The sequence below is a fragment of the Chenopodium album genome, chromosome 22, assembly GCF_948465745.1.
Source record: "Chenopodium album chromosome 22, dcCheAlbu1.1, whole genome shotgun sequence".
NCBI lineage: Eukaryota > Viridiplantae > Streptophyta > Magnoliopsida > Caryophyllales > Amaranthaceae > Chenopodium > Chenopodium album.
Genome location: NC_137855.1, coordinates 30,633,527 through 30,651,912, shown reverse-complemented (window position 1 = coordinate 30,651,912; position 18,386 = coordinate 30,633,527). Strand labels below are relative to the sequence as shown.

The 18,386-nt window shown below is 34.4% G+C and overlaps 1 long non-coding RNA gene across 1 annotated transcript; it reads right to left on the bottom strand.

Annotated features, from left to right (window-relative positions):
* Positions 1-3,025: 3,025 nt before the first annotated feature.
* Positions 3,026-8,827, bottom strand: LOC145606034 (uncharacterized). The gene is made up of 5 exons (XR_014105198.1): positions 8,593-8,827; positions 6,507-6,846; positions 6,040-6,216; positions 4,979-5,098; positions 3,026-4,270 (listed from the first exon to the last, which is right to left on the bottom strand). It is a non-coding gene; the product is annotated as an uncharacterized LOC145606034 (long non-coding RNA).
* Positions 8,828-18,386: the final 9,559 nt, after the last annotated feature.

Below are 18,386 nucleotides of genomic sequence, written 5' to 3'. Positions count from 1 at the left end.
AGGCGGTTCAGATATCCAACGGCTTAGAATCAATAAGAGTTTTCAAAAGTAACGGCAGGATTTGCAACACGTGTATTAAACTTCCCGCTCAAAAAAAAAAAAAGATAAAAAACGGTTACGCTTCCATTTATAACTTTATAACAAGTAGACCTTGTCTGCTATCGGCACACAAGGTCACTTGGGGGGGAAAACGGAGTTTTTCGCTCCCTGACTTTGTAACAAGTAGACCTTGTCTGCTACCGGCACACAAGGTCACTTGGGGGGGAAAACGGAGTTTTTCGCTCCCAGACTTTGTAACAAGTAGACCTTGTCTGCTATCGGCACACAAGGTCACTTGGGGGGAAAACGAAGTTTTTCGCTCCCAGACTTTGTAACAAGTAGACCTTGTCTGCTATCGGCTACAAGGTCACTTTGGGGGGGGGGGGAACGGAGTTTTTCGCTCCCTGACTTTGTAACAAGTAGACCTTGTCTACTACCGGCACACAAGGTCACTTGGGGGGGAAAACGGAGTTTTTCGCTCCCAGACTTTGTAACAAGTAGACCTTGTCTGCTATCGGCACACAAGGTCACTTTGGGGGGGGAAACGGAGTTTTTCGCTCCCACACTTTGTAACAAGTAGACCTTGTCTACTATCGGCATACAAGGTCATTTGGGGGGGAAAACGGAGTTTTTCGCTCCAAGACTTTATAACAAGTAGACCTTGTCTGCTATCGGCACACAAGGTCACTTGGGTGGGAAAACGGAGTTTTTCGCTCCCTAACTTTGTAACAAGTAGACCTTGTCTGCTACCGGCACACAAGGTCACTTGGGCGGGAAAACGGAGTAAATGAGTAATAGTAATGTAGTAGACGGAGTATAACGGAGTGTAAAATTGAGTTAAATATCTGAGATAATACAAATGAATATACCAGGGAATTATTACATTATACAAAACGTTACCCTAAATATTACAAAAAACAGGAAACCTGTGTATTGGAATCTTCTCAGCAAAAGAATATAGAGCTTAAGGGACAGGAACAGATCCAGTTGTAGTCACACCATCAGGTCAAAGCAAAGTCTCTGAGGTATCCTTAAACTTCATTCACTATAATATCTGAGTGTAAAACAAATGGGCATAACGAACTGGAGCAACAACAGGGATAGCAGTAATGCTTCATTGGTGCACAATGCTCGATAGAGTACAAGAAACGTTGTGCTATATGTGATCATGCGTCCTCACTTGGGGGACTAATTGTATGGGATGATATGTAGGCAAGGCCGATATCCTGAAGAAACGCGTGATCAAACCTAGAGTAATTGTGAAAAGGCGCTAATATGTACCAGAAAGTAGACATATCGGCCTATCGGAATTCGGCACGTGGCAGCAGAAACTTGACACTTGGCTCAAGAAGCTTTGCATGGATGAGAGCCACCTGTTAAGTGAAACCATTATAAATAGTAGGTAAGACCTCATTAATGAGGGCATTAATTACACACACACTCTCTCTCTCTCTCTCTCTCTCTACTTTCTCTCTCATACTTATCTTCCTTTCTTCTTAAACACTTTCTGACTTTATCATCGGAGTGGTTATCCCCGGATCACCCCGGGGTTAGCTAACTTCTTCTCATTGTGAAGGTTCTCAGCTTGCCGATAGGAGTATCAGGATCTCAGGTCCGAATTCTTGGGAGATCAAATCCACACAGAAACAGTTACCAACAAGAGTCATGGTTTCCATCGGTTATTTAGGGAGAGCTGAAGGCAATTCATATTGGCTTTTTATTATTGAATCAAATGGCTAGTCCACCATCCAAATTTGCCTTGACTCGCAACAAGCAATTAACAAGTTGCTGCAAGAGGATCAAATTAAAGATGCTAAATTGCTTATTATCAAACAATGCAGGGACTCACTGGAGGTTTTTCCTAATATTCAGATTAGCTATGATCCCAGAAGATGCAGTAGAGTAGCAGATCTTTTAGCTAAGAAGTGTAGACTAAGGCCCTGTTTGATTCACCTTAATTTTGCTGAACTGAAATTATTTTTACTGAACTGAACCTAATTTTACTGAACTGAAATTATTTTTACTGAAATTAAATTATTTTACTGAAATTATTTTTACTGATTTTCTATTACAATTCTTCTTTAAGAAAACTGAATTTTACTGAACTGAACTTATTTTTACTAAACTGAAATTATTTTTACTGAACTAAAATTAATTTTACTGAACTGAACTTATTTTTACTGAACTGAAATTATTTCTACTTAATATTATTTTTTTTAAGGTGAAAAGAACAGGGCCTGACTCCACTGATGATTTTGATTCAGAGAACAATAACTCGAATTTCTTATCTAATGTAATTAAGGAGGATAGACCTCCCTAACTTAGTTGTACTCTAAAATCTTTGTACTTCTAACTTATTCTCGGCTTGCCTCAGAAAGAAGAAAAAGAAATTAATAAAAAAAAATTAGTGAGTATTTTGATCCAAAAGTTGATAAAATTAAGGAAAAATTGTCAAAAATAATACAACCTTTGAGCGGTCCGCCAAAAACAAGTCAACCTTTTGATTATCTCTAAATAATATAACCTTTGATTAGTATCCGCTTTAAACAAGTTGTAACCTGTTGGCAACTTGATTAATAGGTTATATGGACACGTGTCATCATTTTATTGGTTTGAAAATTTAATTTATAATTTTTTTAATGTTTTAACTTATTATTATTATTATTATTATTAATTTATATTATTTATTTATATTTATTAAAAAAAAAAACCAGCTAACGCATCCACCCCTATCCCCTGCCGACCACCACCACCACACACGCCACCTCCATCACCCCTGACCCCTTTCCCTACTCGAGTAATGGCGTAAATCCCCTCTTTCTCACCGACCCCTTTCTCTTCCCTCTCCCTAACGCCGGTTGAGACCACCCAAAACCTTATAGAAATCCCAAAACCCATCTGAACCAACCCAAACCCATTGAAATCGATCACGTTTGCTGCTTGTTTCAACCTGAACGACAATTCAAGGAGGGAGAAAAAATGGTTCAGTGATGGGGAGGGGACACCAGGACGCTTGGTCGTTGGTCGACGTTTGCGAAAGGAGATGAATTGGGGTCGGGGTTTGGGGAGAGAGAAAGCGTCGGGGTTGGGGGATCGACGGGGGCAGGGAGGACTTGGTCAAAGGTGACCAGAGGAAGGGAAGGTGCTGGTCTATGGTAATCGGTGGGGCTTCGATCTGTTTGGCGGCGGGCGACTAGCTTGCTGGTTGGGGAGGCCGACATCAATGGAGGGATAGGGGAAAAAATTAAGTTTTTTTTTTTTTTTTTTTTAAGGGAATTCCTTTTTTTTATTAATTTGTGTTAATTTTTTTGTAAGAAGCGTTAATAATATGTAGTATTAGTTAATTAGGAGTTAATTATAATTAGATAAATGTTTTTAAAAATAAAAATCTGATAACCGGTCACCTCTAGGTTGTAGGTAAAATAACTTGTTTAAAGCGGATACCAATCAAAAGTTGTATTATTTAGAAATAATCAAAAGGTTGACTTGTTTTTGGCGGACCGCTAAAAGGTTGTATTATTTTTAACAATTTTTCCTAAAATTAATAGAGCCTCTCTCTATCTCGTTTGCTCTTCCATATGTGAAGTTTGGCTTTCTCTGTCACAGATCTGCCAAATCATTATTTATACAACATTATTACCTTTTTTTTTTACTCAAATTACTGTTATTTAGATAATCTCGTTAAACAAAAGGATTACCAAAGAATTCCTCCATTCCAATGTGAAGTGGGGATGGATGGAGTAATATCTATGTTACTGAAAGTTACAGCTGAAACATTAACCCCAATTCCTCCATAAAAATTATCAAAAGTTCTGATAAAATCACCAAACGCATCATAATGTTCACTAAAACAGAACTTCTTGAATAAAAAGCTGACTTTCCCAAGAGATCCTTAAACTTGTATAATTATTGAAACTGAACTCCTTGAATTGAAAGCCAACCAAATATAATTATATCAATCACATTTGGTTATGTACTTTCCTGATAATTATATTGACATATAGCTCCAGAGACACAAATCTGACCTTAATTTATATTCCAATTTCATTCTACACCAAAGTCAACTTGCTTGTTAAATGCATTTCCCTTTCTCCTAATCTATTATCTTTCAACCGTTAACAACAATGACTGAAACATTCAAAGGATGAATAATAAAAAGCAACTAGCAAACAACCAATCTACCAATTTTCCAGAAAATCAAGATTTTCAGGTTACTCGAGCGCTTGAAATCCTGAAAATACAGAACAACTTAAAATAAGTTTGTTTTTCCCAAACAAAAGGCCAAACAAAGCAGGGTGCAATTAGCCCCATATAGAGATAGAGAAAAAGAAAGAGTGAAAGAATCATATAGCCATATAAGACTTAGGCCTTGTTCACTTCACCTTAAAAAAATAATATTAAATAAAAATAATTTTAGTTCAGTAAAAATAAGTTCAATCTAGTAAAATTAATTTCAATAGTTCAGTAAAAATAAGTTCAATTCAATAAAATTCAGTTATCTTAAAGAAGAATTATAATAGAAAAGCAGTAAAAGTAATTTCAGTTCTGCAAAAATTAAATTTCAGTTCAATAAAATTAATTTAAGTTCAGTAAAAAAAATAATTAAAGTTCAACAAATATAATTTTATTTCAGTAATAATTTCAGTTCAGCAAAAATAAAGTGAATTCAACAGGGCCTTGCACTCTACACCATTCAAAACAATGGAGCAAGTCCAAAAAAATATGATCTGCTTACGTTTTTACAAAGCACTAATTTAAACTAATTACACCCCAGTAGTAGTATATTTTATAAAGAAAAGCCTTCAATTAATCAAATGGAATAGGAAATAGAATGAATGAAACTTAATAGACCCTAGTATCTGAAATTTCAAAGCAAATGTAAAACTGCAAACAATAAAGCAAGAGTTATAAGTAGAGAAATGTTTTGTATTGAAATTACCTTGACCTGTAAGAATAACCACTTCTTGGTAATTGAGACTCTCTAATCACTTCATTTCTGCCAAGTCATACTTGGTAACCATTTTCTCCCAAAATTCAGATTCTTCAATGAATTTTTAGACTACAATTGGCAATTTTGAAAAAAGTTAGTGATTGAGATGAAAAAATAGAGGAGAAAGGGACATGGGGCAAAGAAGAAAAGCTGGATGAAAAGGACAAAGTAGCAGGAAATAATATTTATATCCCTGTAGTGCACAATGAATATGTTTTCCATTATGATTTAAGTGATTTTGATATTTACATAGATTTCACAGGCTATCATATCCCAATCTTAGCTTTCGAGTTTCGGCTACTCAAAACTGAATTTCTTTTACATAGATTATTCATCTTAAAGTAGTTATACAATTAAGAATTACTCAGAAAAAAAAGGTGTAAAGTTTAAATTACTTCTTCAACGGGAATAGGTATCTCATTTTCTAATGATCCAGAAGTAATAGCAGCAGTAAAACCCCTAGCAACAAGGGATAGTGAGCCTCCAGCGTCAGCACGCAAAAAAAAAAAAAAAAGAATGAGTTTAAAAAAAAAAGAAAAAACAAAAAAGAACCATACAAATATGAGAGGGAGCGCATGGAGGGGACCCATAGCAATTAGACACATGCACACACTACAATTAGTCTGAAACTTTCATTTCTTGTCAATTTCCAACAGGTGAGGATTGAGGATTAACCATTCTCTGACTTTAGATGGACAAAATTCAAAGTCTTGCAAAAATGTCTCCGCTACTAATTTACTGGACATCAGTCAGTGGTCATCACTTATCATATTACAGATCAGCCGGTACAGCCTCCTTATCAGCCTAAAGATTGGGCTTTCTTTGAATATAGTAATGCCGGTGTAGGTGTATTATCATGACTAAATGCAACTTTCTACAGATCCAACTTTGAGCTCACACAAATTGCTATTACAGAATAATTTACGATGCTTTTCATTATAAATCTTAATTGATCAATAAAAATTCTAAAAAAACAAAGGAAAACATAATAATCTTTGTAACGACCATACCTCATCCTTTATCAGACTCTCGGCCTTGTTTAAACTTTGAAGTGTCTCCTCAAGTTCAACCGGCTTAGTTGCAAATCGTGGATCAGCTTCGACATCTCTTGTGATTTAAATCATGGCCCCTGAATTCAGCTGTAGATACTTTATCATATCTCCATATTTTCCAATAAGAACTCCAACCTGAAACATTGCAAGATCATCAATGAAATTCATCAGCAAGTTAACTCCTTTCTTTTTTTTTTTTTTTTTTTTTTTGGAACAAATAACTACTCTCAATTAATCCTATCAAAGTTGAATACTCTTTTAGGTAAAATTAAGAAATAATGACCAACCTCATTCCAGTAATACTAAAACATGATCACTCATTCCAGTCAAATAATACGGAATAAGCAATAAATGCGACAAAGAAAAGCTACTCAAAGTCACCTTATAATTCGGAATCTCAGTCCTCCAAGTAATTCTTTTATTACCTGAATCAGGATATTGTTGCTCAGTGGCAACATCACCTTGTTCTGCACCTTCAGTGGCAGTCGTTTCCGCACCTTCCAGCGGAGCATTATCAGATGAAAGTATCTTAGCATCCCTCTATTCCGAATCACCATATTTGGCATCAATTTTCTCCTCACCCCAGTAACCGCAGGTTCAGTTTCAGTAACCTCTTGACTTCTTGAGGAACCACCTCTTTATTGCCTTCCTCACCACCTGCCTGATCATCAACAGACGCTTCAATACTCTCAACAGCTACCTCGGTTTTGGCATCCACCGTAGCATTCCCATTCTCCTCCTCCGGCTTGTGTCCGTTCTCACTAGCTATATATCCCGAACAACAAAAACATCAATGTCAAAAACATCAATGTCAAAATAAATGAGCATATTACATACTATAAATTGTAATAACATCATCAAATTAACTCAAACTCAGCAGTCAGCACAAACTAACATTGATTTAGTTAACTTCCTTAAAAAAAATAAAAAAATAAAAAAAAAAAAAAAAAAAAAAAAAAAAACCGATCAAAGAAAAGTCCAACAATTTATTGTTCACCAGATTCGATTCGTCATCCATAGACCCCTCATTCACCAGAATCGATTCGTCATCCATAGACCCAATTCATTATCCACAACACACAATCAACCCAACTTATAGTTCTCGTATGATGCAATATTTTGTAAGCCTTGCATACCATTCTAATACATTTTAGACTTTCTAAGCAATGATGGATCAAAAGGTCTCAAATTTAGGCTTGGAGATGCAGGTTTAGCTAGTAAAGTTGACAAATTTATGCTGGGTAAGCATAAATCGATGGCTTCCATACTTATTTTGCCAAATGCCATTAACAAAAACTAAACCTATGACGTCAAATTTCAGCAAATCAACAATTCAGAAGCTCAAAACTTAATTCTATAAATGCCCAAACCTATAGCTATGATCGTAATATTTTACAAAAAGCTAGCAAAATAAGCAACATTGTACTTTCACACTATCTATATGTTTCTCTTTGACTAATGTATGTGATTTATGCACAAAGAAAATCAGTCATATGAGATTTATAATGTTTATCTCAATATAAACTTTTAGAATAATTGTAGATAATAAAACATGCCTCATCTTAATGATAAAAGTTGTCTATAAATTATCAAAATAGAGGGATAATGTAATTGAAATATGCATACCTCATAATCAAACTGGTTTATCTACTTCCAACCACAAAATGCAAGATGAAGCTCACACACCATATCAAGAAGTTTGTTAATGAGTTTTAATGTAGATGTCGCATTTTAAGAATTCCTAAATTAGTTAGCTTGTAGATGCTTTTCTCCCAACAGAGAAAACCAAAGCTAAGGAAAGAAATATTTAAGAGAAACATATGGGGTTTTCCAGGACTTCAATGTAATTTTTTTTCTTTTTTTAGGAACCTCTAATGTAACATGCATATAGTTTGCTTGAATTAGCCCTTAAATCAATACCAAGATTCAAAGTAAAGAAACGATTTAAAATTTGCTTAATTAACAAAAACAAATGGGGGGTTTTTGTAGCCTTGTAGACCTCAACTCTCAAATCACATGCAATTCGTTTCCGTTAGGAATATTAAAAAAAAAAATCACTCGTACAATATAGCAATTTTACTAATTGCTCATTTGCTCATCAATCCATCTTAGAAAATATCTTAAACGGACTCAACTATCAAATTAGGGTACAAAAACCGAATTAAATATTGCTGTAAAGTATTGAAATTTGGAAAGCACTCAGTTCATCTGATACAACTTCACTAATTTAATTATAGTGCAATGTTCCACCTAAATTGATTACATTCATAAGTATATTATACAATGAAGCTTAGGTTGCGAAATTGATATTCGATAATTACAACAACAATAACAAAAAAAAAAAAAAAAAAAAATCGAATCGTGCTGCACATACTCAATCTCTATTATCCCACATCCCCATAATACTCCAGTCTCCAGAAACAAAACAAAAACAAACAATTAAATATTGTAAATCAATGATAAAACACAAATAAAAATAAAGGAGGAGTAGAAAGAAAGCTGGCCCCTGACCCCAAGAAGCTCAGTCTAAGACTGATTTTGGATTGCCGCCACCCCTGAAACTGCCACATACTTGCCGGAGAAAGTGAGAAAAAAAGCAAATTTAGCTGCCAAATTTGATAGTGTACAACCCAAATTTAGCGCAGATCGGAAAATACCCAACTGACAATTATATTAATAATGAACCTTAGATTGCCGAAATTGATATTCGATAATTACAACAAATAAATACTTACTTGAGCAACCGCTTAATTGGCGGAGGGAAAGCTCAAAAATTGCTTCAATGAAGAACAAATATGATAAGAGGAGAGGAGAGAATAATTTTATTTTGGTGTTCCACCCGGTTCACCTTTTTGGGCTAATCTGGATTCGTGATCAGTTCGGGTGGTTAGGTTTCAGTCCCTTCCCAATTATTATTGCGGGAGATCGAACACAGGTCCTCCCTACCAAGTACCAACATATTATTGGTAGAGGAGAGAATAATGTGTTGTATATTTGTATGGATTGAATTAGGAGAGGGAAATTTTGTGTAGAACTATCTAGACATAGGTTCATTTGTGAAAAACTAACTGTAGAAAATATTTCAAGCATCCCAAACTTGAATCCACTATTATCATACATTTAAGTATGGTGGCGTCCAAAGGGAAGGAAGCTAGAGCAAAAAAGTCGCCAACAAGTTTTAGGAACTTGTAAACCGTTCACAGGGTGAAGGTTACACCCCTTCACGATCCATGAGAACGCTAACTCCATAGTGGTCTGGAACCATGACTGGATATTCGGGGATGAGGGTATGAATTTAATCTAAAAGAGAAAGAACTCGCCCTATAAAATAGGCCTCTTTTATAATATTAGCCCTAAACCTGTTTAATATATGTTGGTTGAAAATTAATACACAAATAAAACTATTATTGAAATCACTTGAATTAAAATCATATTAGCCTAAACCAAATTATTAATTATTTAATTAGGCGTGATTTCAAGTACAAATTCCCTTTAAACCTGCAGAAAAGGCGTGATCAAGCAATAACAATAATATATATCAAGCAATATAATATTAATGATTATCATAAACCCAACAATTATAATCACAATCTCAATCTTAATAAAGCTTTAGCCCTAACATGATACTAGCATGATATTAGAAAGAAGGGACATCATAAACATGATACTAGAAAACAATAAAAACATCCTAACATGATAATAGGAATTAATACAATAATAAACATGCTTTCAACAAGAATAGAGCAATAAGACTACATACTTTGATGTCTCATGCCTCTTTCTAATAACAAAATATACGCGTTAGTAAACTTTAAGAAAATAATAAATCAAAGAATTAAATCAAATAATTGAAATAAAGAGTTTAAAAGTTTAGACTGGATTTGGGACCAAACCCTCAAAAATTATCAACCTTTCACGTCTGGGGTGAAGGCAACTTCGAACTTGGCTGGGTGTGTCTAGAGCTAATTAGTGCGGTATGGTGTATTTTGAAAAGGCTAGTTTAGAAATCTAGAGGGAGAAAGAATAAGCTATATTGCTCAAGAGAGAGAGAGGAAGAGATAATTAGAGAATTCTGGGTGATTGTTGATGATTGAAAACGGAGGTCAAGGACCCTATTTATAGAAAAATAGTCAAAAACGATAGAAAAGAGATAGAGTTCCATTCGGAATAAAAGACCTCTTGTCGCTAGACGACAAAGTCCAGCGCCAGGCGACAAAGTCTGTCGTTTGGCGCTAAAACAGTTTTTTGCGGATTTTGTTTTTATCACATCTTTTAATTTAGAAGTCCAAATAAGTCGTACAATATGTCGCTGGAAAGAACTTGAAGTCTACTTTCCAACCCAATTGAAATCCAAGTAGAATCTTTTGTAGATAAAAAGATTTGGCCAAAATAGTGGGATAGTGTTAGTTTTGGATAGAGTTTCACATTTCTTTCATATCTTTTTCGTTATAGCTCGGAATTAATATTATAATTTATCATTGGAGATAATTTCAAGATCTACTTAACCATATAAGATTTGGGTAAATATTATGAGGTATGAAAATAATATCTGACCATCTTTGAACATCTTTAAATTCGAATAGAATTAGGACTTAAAAAAGAAAAGTTTTTAAAAAAAGGAAAGATTTTATTCAATTTCAAATTCTTTGATCTTATCTTTTCAAAAAAGATAATCAAGATCTTTTAGAAACTTATAGAAGATTCTAATTAATCTAATTATTTTAGTAATGGGATTAAACCTTTGGACCTTCCTCATGATCATTGGGTCGTAGGTAAAATCCGATTTGGACCCATTTTAGTATTTTGGCCATAACTTCCTCATTATTCATCGAAATTGGGCTTATAATATATCGTTGGAAAGGTCTTTTCGAGCCCAATCCAACTACACCATTATTCATTATCATGGACCAAACTAAATTGAACTGGACATTTTCATAAATAGAGTAGTTTTTCAAAAACAAAATGAAGGTATTTATAAAAAACGACCGCATCACTAGACTTTCCACACTTTCACTTCGTTCAATAATCAATGACGTGAAAAGTATTCATCTCTGGGTTTGGTTTCTGGGGAGACACATTTGGGTGTACACTAACTACTCATTTTTTTTTGTTTAGAACTACCCGTAAGTTTGGAAACGTTTGGGTGGTACTACCTCATAACGTTTTCTGTCCAATTGAGACGTTACTTTGGCCCAAATTTTCACTTTTATCAATTACAATGGCCAATTAATGCCAAAATAAGCCAAACCCCGAATCAATTAAACCCCCAAACCTTAGAATTCAAAATCCCAAATATTACTAAATTCATGAACCCTAAAGTGAAAATGTGGGATCCAGAACGTCTTAATTGGACGGAAAACATTACCGGGTAGTGCTACCCAAACATTTTCAAACTTGCGGGTAGTTCTAAACAAATAAAATAAAAATGGGTAGTTGTTCACAAATGACCCTATCTTTAGGGTAGTTCTACACAAAATTTCCTTAGGAGAGAGTGTGTGTGTGAGATATGTGGTGACGAGGAAAAAGCGGAAGAAAATGAGGAATTGTGTCAAAAAAATTGGTGACTCAACACATGAAATGAAATTACACTCAAATGCAAGAAACCCAAACTCTAACATTTTGCCAGCCTCATGAACAGTGTTTTTCATTGACTACACACTCATATCACTATTCTTTTTATATTTGACAACTTCCCTCTTTATAAAGAGTTAAAGATATGAATTATAGTAGTAAAGTACCTTAATAATCAAAGAAAAAAATGAACATAATCATTTATCAGAATTAAAAAAATGAACATTGTCATTTAATACATTTGGTAAAAATAAAAGGTATATAGAACCATTCTCCTTGTTGTACATAGTCTTATGATGTTTTGTGTGTTTTTCTTGATACACATCTTTTCTCAATATGTATATCGTCGTCTTCACCTTTCTTAATTAATTAAATTGTGTAACGAGATATTTAATTTTTGTAGAAAATAATTGGTAGTAAAATCAAACACTATAAACAAAACTAGACAATTAAATGAGTATTTACAAATACAAATATGAACACATCTTTTAATATGAAAATGAACAATTATTACAAGTCAAATGAACATCTTTCAATACAAGAATGAACAAATTAAATTTGAATTGATCAATATTCAATATTGGTAATGAACAAGCACTAAAATTCAAATAAAGCAAACATTTTTTAATGTGATAAATTACAAGTATTAAAATTAATGAATATCTTTAGGTAAGAGAATAAATATATTATAAGATTGCAAATAAACATCTTTCAATATATAGGATAATGAACAAGTATTAAATTTCAAATGAACATCTTCAATATGAGAATGAACATGTTATTTAACTTAAAGAGAATAATGAACACATAACAAATTAAAGTGAATATATATTTAAATGTAATGTGAATGCAATAACATTTTAAGATCATAATTACTAGAGCTATATAAAAAAATTATTTTGTCTTAAATTTTACTAATTTTAATTTGAATATTTATCTTACTGCAAATGAACATGAAGTCAAACTAAAATGAACATTTATGATAAATTAAATAAATAGTCAATATTCACCAAATAAATAATATTTTAATTGACAAATAATAATATTAATTGGTTTTTCCTTCTACAAATGAGCATGAATTCTTTTTTTTTTTTTTTTTTTTTTTTGAATAGGAATTCTTCTTTGTATTTGAAATGTACATTTACGATAACTTAAATTTGCTTGCCAAAATTTACCAAATTACATTTTTAATTAATGAAATCAGTAATATTAATTGATAATTGATGCTTCAATTCCATAATGATAAATGATAATATGTCTTCGAAATTAGTAATATAATTTGAACATTAACGTTCTACAACTGAACATGAAGTTCATCTGAAATGAACATTTATGGTCAATTAAATTTACTAGCCGAAATTCACCTAATAACAATTTAATTCACAAAGACATAATTTTAAATTGACATTTAATTTTTCAATTTGAGCTATCCAATATTCTAACATAGAAAACACTTACGTTGTCGATTCTTTGTTTTCGGTCTTGAAATACTTTTAATTTCTCCGAAATACATGCACTTCTCCATTCTAGAAAAATAGTAAAGGGAAATTCTCTTTGGTGAACTCCAACTTTTTGATTTTCTAAGTGGTAAACGTTCTTAAATTTTATTATCAATGGTAAACCTCAATTATTGATTACCATTGATAAGTGTTTTTTTAATAAAAATCCTTAACTATAGTTAGTTTTTTATTTTTTAAATAATTAAATTATTTTAAAAATATTTTTTTTTAAAAAAAAAAAAAAAATCAAACCCCTCCCCCCTCCCAACCTAGCCACCAGCAGCCCCTCCCCTGTCGGCGGCCCTGTCTCTGCCGGAGACGCCCGACCTCCCCCGCCCCACCTTCTCTCTTTCCCCAATTCCTCCATCCCGACATCTCCCAAACCCAGATCTCGGCAGCCCCAACCATCGACCCCCTACCCGATTCCAACCTCGACCACCAGCACCCTTCCTCTTCCTAAATCTGGCCACCTTCTCCCTTCTCCTCCCCATTGCTGGCCACCCCCTCCCTTTACCTCCTCGATTTCAACAACCACCAACCTCACCACCACCCGTAACACCACCCACCCATAGCGTCCAAAGGGAAGGAAAAGAGAGAAAAGAGTCGCCAACAAGTTTTAGGAACTTGAAACCAATCACGTGGTGAAGGTTACACCCCTTAACAATCCATGAGATCGTCAACTCCATACGGTCTAGAACCAAATAGGGTTCGGGGATGAGGGTACGAATCCAATCTACAAAAGAAAGGACTCGCCCTATAAAATAGGTCTCTACTTTATTCTACTCGTATTCATGTGCGCTCTTTGACTAACATGCAAACAATATATTAACCATAAACCTGTTTATCTATGTTGGTTGAATATTAATGCACAAATAAAACTATTATTGGCGATCACTTGAATTAAAATCATATTAGCCTAAATCAAATTATTAATTATCTTATTAAGCGTGATTTCAAGTACAAATTCCCTTTAACATGCATAAAAGGCGTGATCAAGCAATAACAATAATATATAATATCAAGCAACATAATAATAACAATAATAATAATAATAATCATAATAAGGCATAATAAAGCTTAATAACAATAGCAAGATCCTAGGCATGATACTAACAAGATTAATAACAAATCCTAGCATGTCACTAAGCAATAAAGATCAAAGCTTTAAACCTAACATGATATTAACATGATTACATAATATTAGAAAGAATAAGAGGCATCCTAAACATGATACTAGAAAGCAATAAATAACATCCTAACATGATACTAGGAATAAATCAATATAATTATGCTTTCTACAAGAGTAAAGCAATAAGATTACATACTTTGATGCCTCGTACCTCTTTCTAATAACAAAATACACGCGTTAGTAAACTTCAATGAAAATAATAAACTTAAAGAATTAAATTAAATGATTGAAAGAAAGAGTTAAAAAGTTTAGACTGGATTTGGGACCAAACCCTCAGAAATTATCAACCTTTCACGTCTAGGGAGAAAGAAACTTCGAACTTGGATAGGTGTGTCTAGATCTTGTGTATGCGGTATTGTGTTTGCAAAAAGCTAGTTTAGAAATCAAGAGGGAAAGAAAGCTATATTGCTTAGAGAGAGAATAGAGAGAATTAATGATTGTTGATTGTAGATGATTAAAAAACGGAGGTCCAGGACCCTTTTTATAGGAAAACAGTCCGGAAAATCATAGAATTTGATAAGGAATAAAACTCCACGCTGTCGCCAACAAACCGACCTTGTCGCCAGAAATTCATCTTGTCGCCAGGCGACAAGCTTGTCGTTTGGCGACAAAGACAATTTTTGCGGAATTTGTTTTTATCATATCTTTTGATCCAGAAGTCCAAATAAGTCATATAATATGTCGTTAAAAATCTCTTAAAGTCTACTTTCCAACTCAATTGGAATCAGATTAAAATCTTTTGTAGGCAAAAAGATATAGCAGAAATAGTAGAAGGGTGTCAGTTTTGGATAGAGTTTCTTATATCTTTCATATCTTTTTCGTTATAGCTCAGAATTAATATTATAATATATCATTGGAAAGATAATTTCAATATCTATCCAACCATTTAAAATTTGGATAAAAAATATGAGGCACAAAATTAAAATCTGACTGGCTTTGAACATGTTTAAATTCGAATAGAATTAGGACTTTAAAAAAGGAAAGTTTTATAAAAGGAAAGTTTATATTTAAATCAAATTCCTTAATTTTATCTTTTCAAAAAAGGATAATTAAGATATTTTAGAAACTTATTGAAGATTCTAATCAATTCTAATTAGTTTAGGAACAGGATTAAACCTTGTGACCCTCCACATGATCATTGGGTCGTAGGTAAAATCCGGTTTGGGCCCAGTTTAGTATTTTGGCCATAACTTCCTCATTATTCATCGAAATTGGGCTTATAATATATCGTTGGAAAGGTCATTTCAAGTCCCATCAAACTACACCATTATTGGACCTTTATCATGGACCAAACTAAACTGTATTGGACGTTTTTATAAAATAGAGTGGGTTTTCGAAAACAGAAAGAAGGATTTTAATAAAAACTAACCGCAACACAAGATTTTTCACACTTTCACTTCATTCTATTATGGTTTGACACGAAAGGTATTCATCACCGGGTTTGGTTTTGGGCAGACACAATTGAGTGTCTACAGAAGCCCCCACTTTGACTGAGTTTGGAGAAACTTAGGTTTCGAAAACAAAAGTCAAAGTAGCGATAGGGACGGAGAATGATTCAGAACGTTCTGCGATCCTAAATCATTCTTATAACGCCAATACGTGCAAACTATCATTAGTTAAAAAGATAAGAGAGTTAAGAAACGCGTATCTTGCACCGTCGAGCACACGTTTCTAGAGTAACCGTTCTTGTTGCATTTTGTTGTTTGTGACAACCTCCACAGTATCTCGTGAACGCCATCATTGAAGGTAACATTATTTCATCATCTTCAATATTTTTGCTGACAATCCTCCACTGTATCTCGGGAACATCGTCGAAAACGACTGTATGTCGTCATCCTCAGGGTTGTGGCAGTACGTCGCCATTATAGACAATCTCTTCTTTATCTCGAGAGATCATCGAAGGTGACCATATCTCGTCATCTTCAGAATTTGTGACATTATCTCGCCATGACAGTATCTCGCCATTTATAGACAATTTCCTCTCTACGTTGGGACATCGTCGGAGGTGATTGTACCTCGTCATCTTCAATTTTTCGTGACAATTCTCCACATCCTAGGGAACGCTGTCTATCATTGCTGCTACATCTCGAGCTTTTCCTTGAATCATGGTGACAACCTTCCCAATCATAGAGAAATGTCGTCGAAGACCGCCTCATCACGAACCGCTCTTCTGAAATCTAGGTGATAACCTCCACAATCTTAGCTAATGTCGTCGAATACCGCCCATCTCGTGCTATCTTCTCAAATCTGAATGACAACCTCCACAATCTTAGAGAATGTTGTCGAAGACCGCTCATCTCGTGCCATCTTCTTAAATCTTGTGATAACTTCCACGGTCTTAGCGGAAACTACCAAAAGCCGCTTCATCTTGAATCGTTCTTCTCAAATCTATTAATAACCTCCCCAATCATAGTGAAAGCTATTAAGGCCGCTTCATCTCAAATCGTCCTTCTCAAATCCAAGTAATAGACTCTTTTTAATCTTAAAGCCCCTATTAATTAAGAATGCTTTCTAAATGATAGTACTTTATTTAAGATAGGACTGACTGTTAACTCTTACGCTAGGTGGTACCGGTAGTGCTTTAGTCTCATTATTTAGTATATTATGGTTAGTCCTGTTTTTTATTAGAAGTACTTTTTTATTTATATTATGCTGTTCTTTTGGGGAGCCTAGGTGGGGAAATAGCTATAGCAAAGTGGTGCAGAACAAAGAGGAGTGGAGCAGACTCATTGGCTACAGTTCCGGCCTAGAATTAGTACAATTTTCATTGACCAAGCCTGAATGGGCTGCTCCATATCTTGGTTTTCGGGGAAAATGGGGTGACAAAGAGCAGCTTGCTTCATTGGATCATTGCTCGGCTCGATGGGTTCTTCTAGTGGTTTGAAGGCTTTGTCATTTCGAATCTTCAAATCTTCTTCCATCCTAGGAAATCTTTGTGAACCGTTGTTCCGGTGCTTGCGATGAGCCAATACTTAGGCTCTTTAAGCTAAGTGAGATGATCTTTTGTCAGGTCGATCAATCATTGCGATTGTAATCGAGTTGACTACTTAATCATATCAAATTGCTTATAGGGGCTAACTAGCGTACCAAGGAACCCGAAATTTCTGTATGAGATCCGCACAATCTAATATGGGGCCACACATTCTGTCGCTGCACTGGCGCATGCCAGATCCTTTTGTCGCTGCGATATCACTCTGTCGCCAGGCGACAACCTTGTTGTTTGGCGACAAATTTCTTTTTCATTTCTGCTGCTGCTGTTCATTGCCTGGTTTCGCTCCGAACTTTCAATTTGGTCATTTCCTTACAACCTAATCTGCTCTTATCTTTTGCAAATTAATGCTCGTCATCTCTGATTTACTGATCCATATAATTTTTGCTCAAACTCCTCTCATCTTGGAAGAATCTCATATATCTATATTCGCGGTTTTTTTTCGAAAAAAATCTAGAAATATTCTTGCTCGCTGGAATGTACTTGTATTTATATTTTGGACTATAGGACTTTGCTCATATTTTACTATCTTAGGGTTACCTAATATGTTGCTTGACTCGTTGCATTGCTATGACTCGACTCAAAGCGTTTGACACTTGTGTTAGACTCCACTCGATGTGATATGACACGACATGGCTCAATGTACATGACTTGTGTGTAATGTGGGACTCGAAAATGCAAAAAAGAAAAAAATTTCCGTCATTTTTGTGGAAGGTACCGACTTTCTCCCGGAAAAGAAAGACGCGAAAAAGAATCGATGTGTTTAATGGTGCATGTTGAATGAGCTTAATCAAGTATATGCATTTGATGCTATCTCTCAAGGTGCAAGAATTAATTCCTCCTAAGCTATCTTAGTTGACTCGATTATGAAAGTATTTAGGTAACTTAGGCGCGGAGGCTAAGTACTTCATACTTTCTTATACAATGATGATTATGAGTGATGAGTGATGTTGATATGACAAAGCATGCTTCAACGTTATGTTAAGACTTCATGACAAAGGGTTCCTAATGGGAAGTCTATTTGGTCATGTATCTGTGATGTGTGTAAAAGTGACAC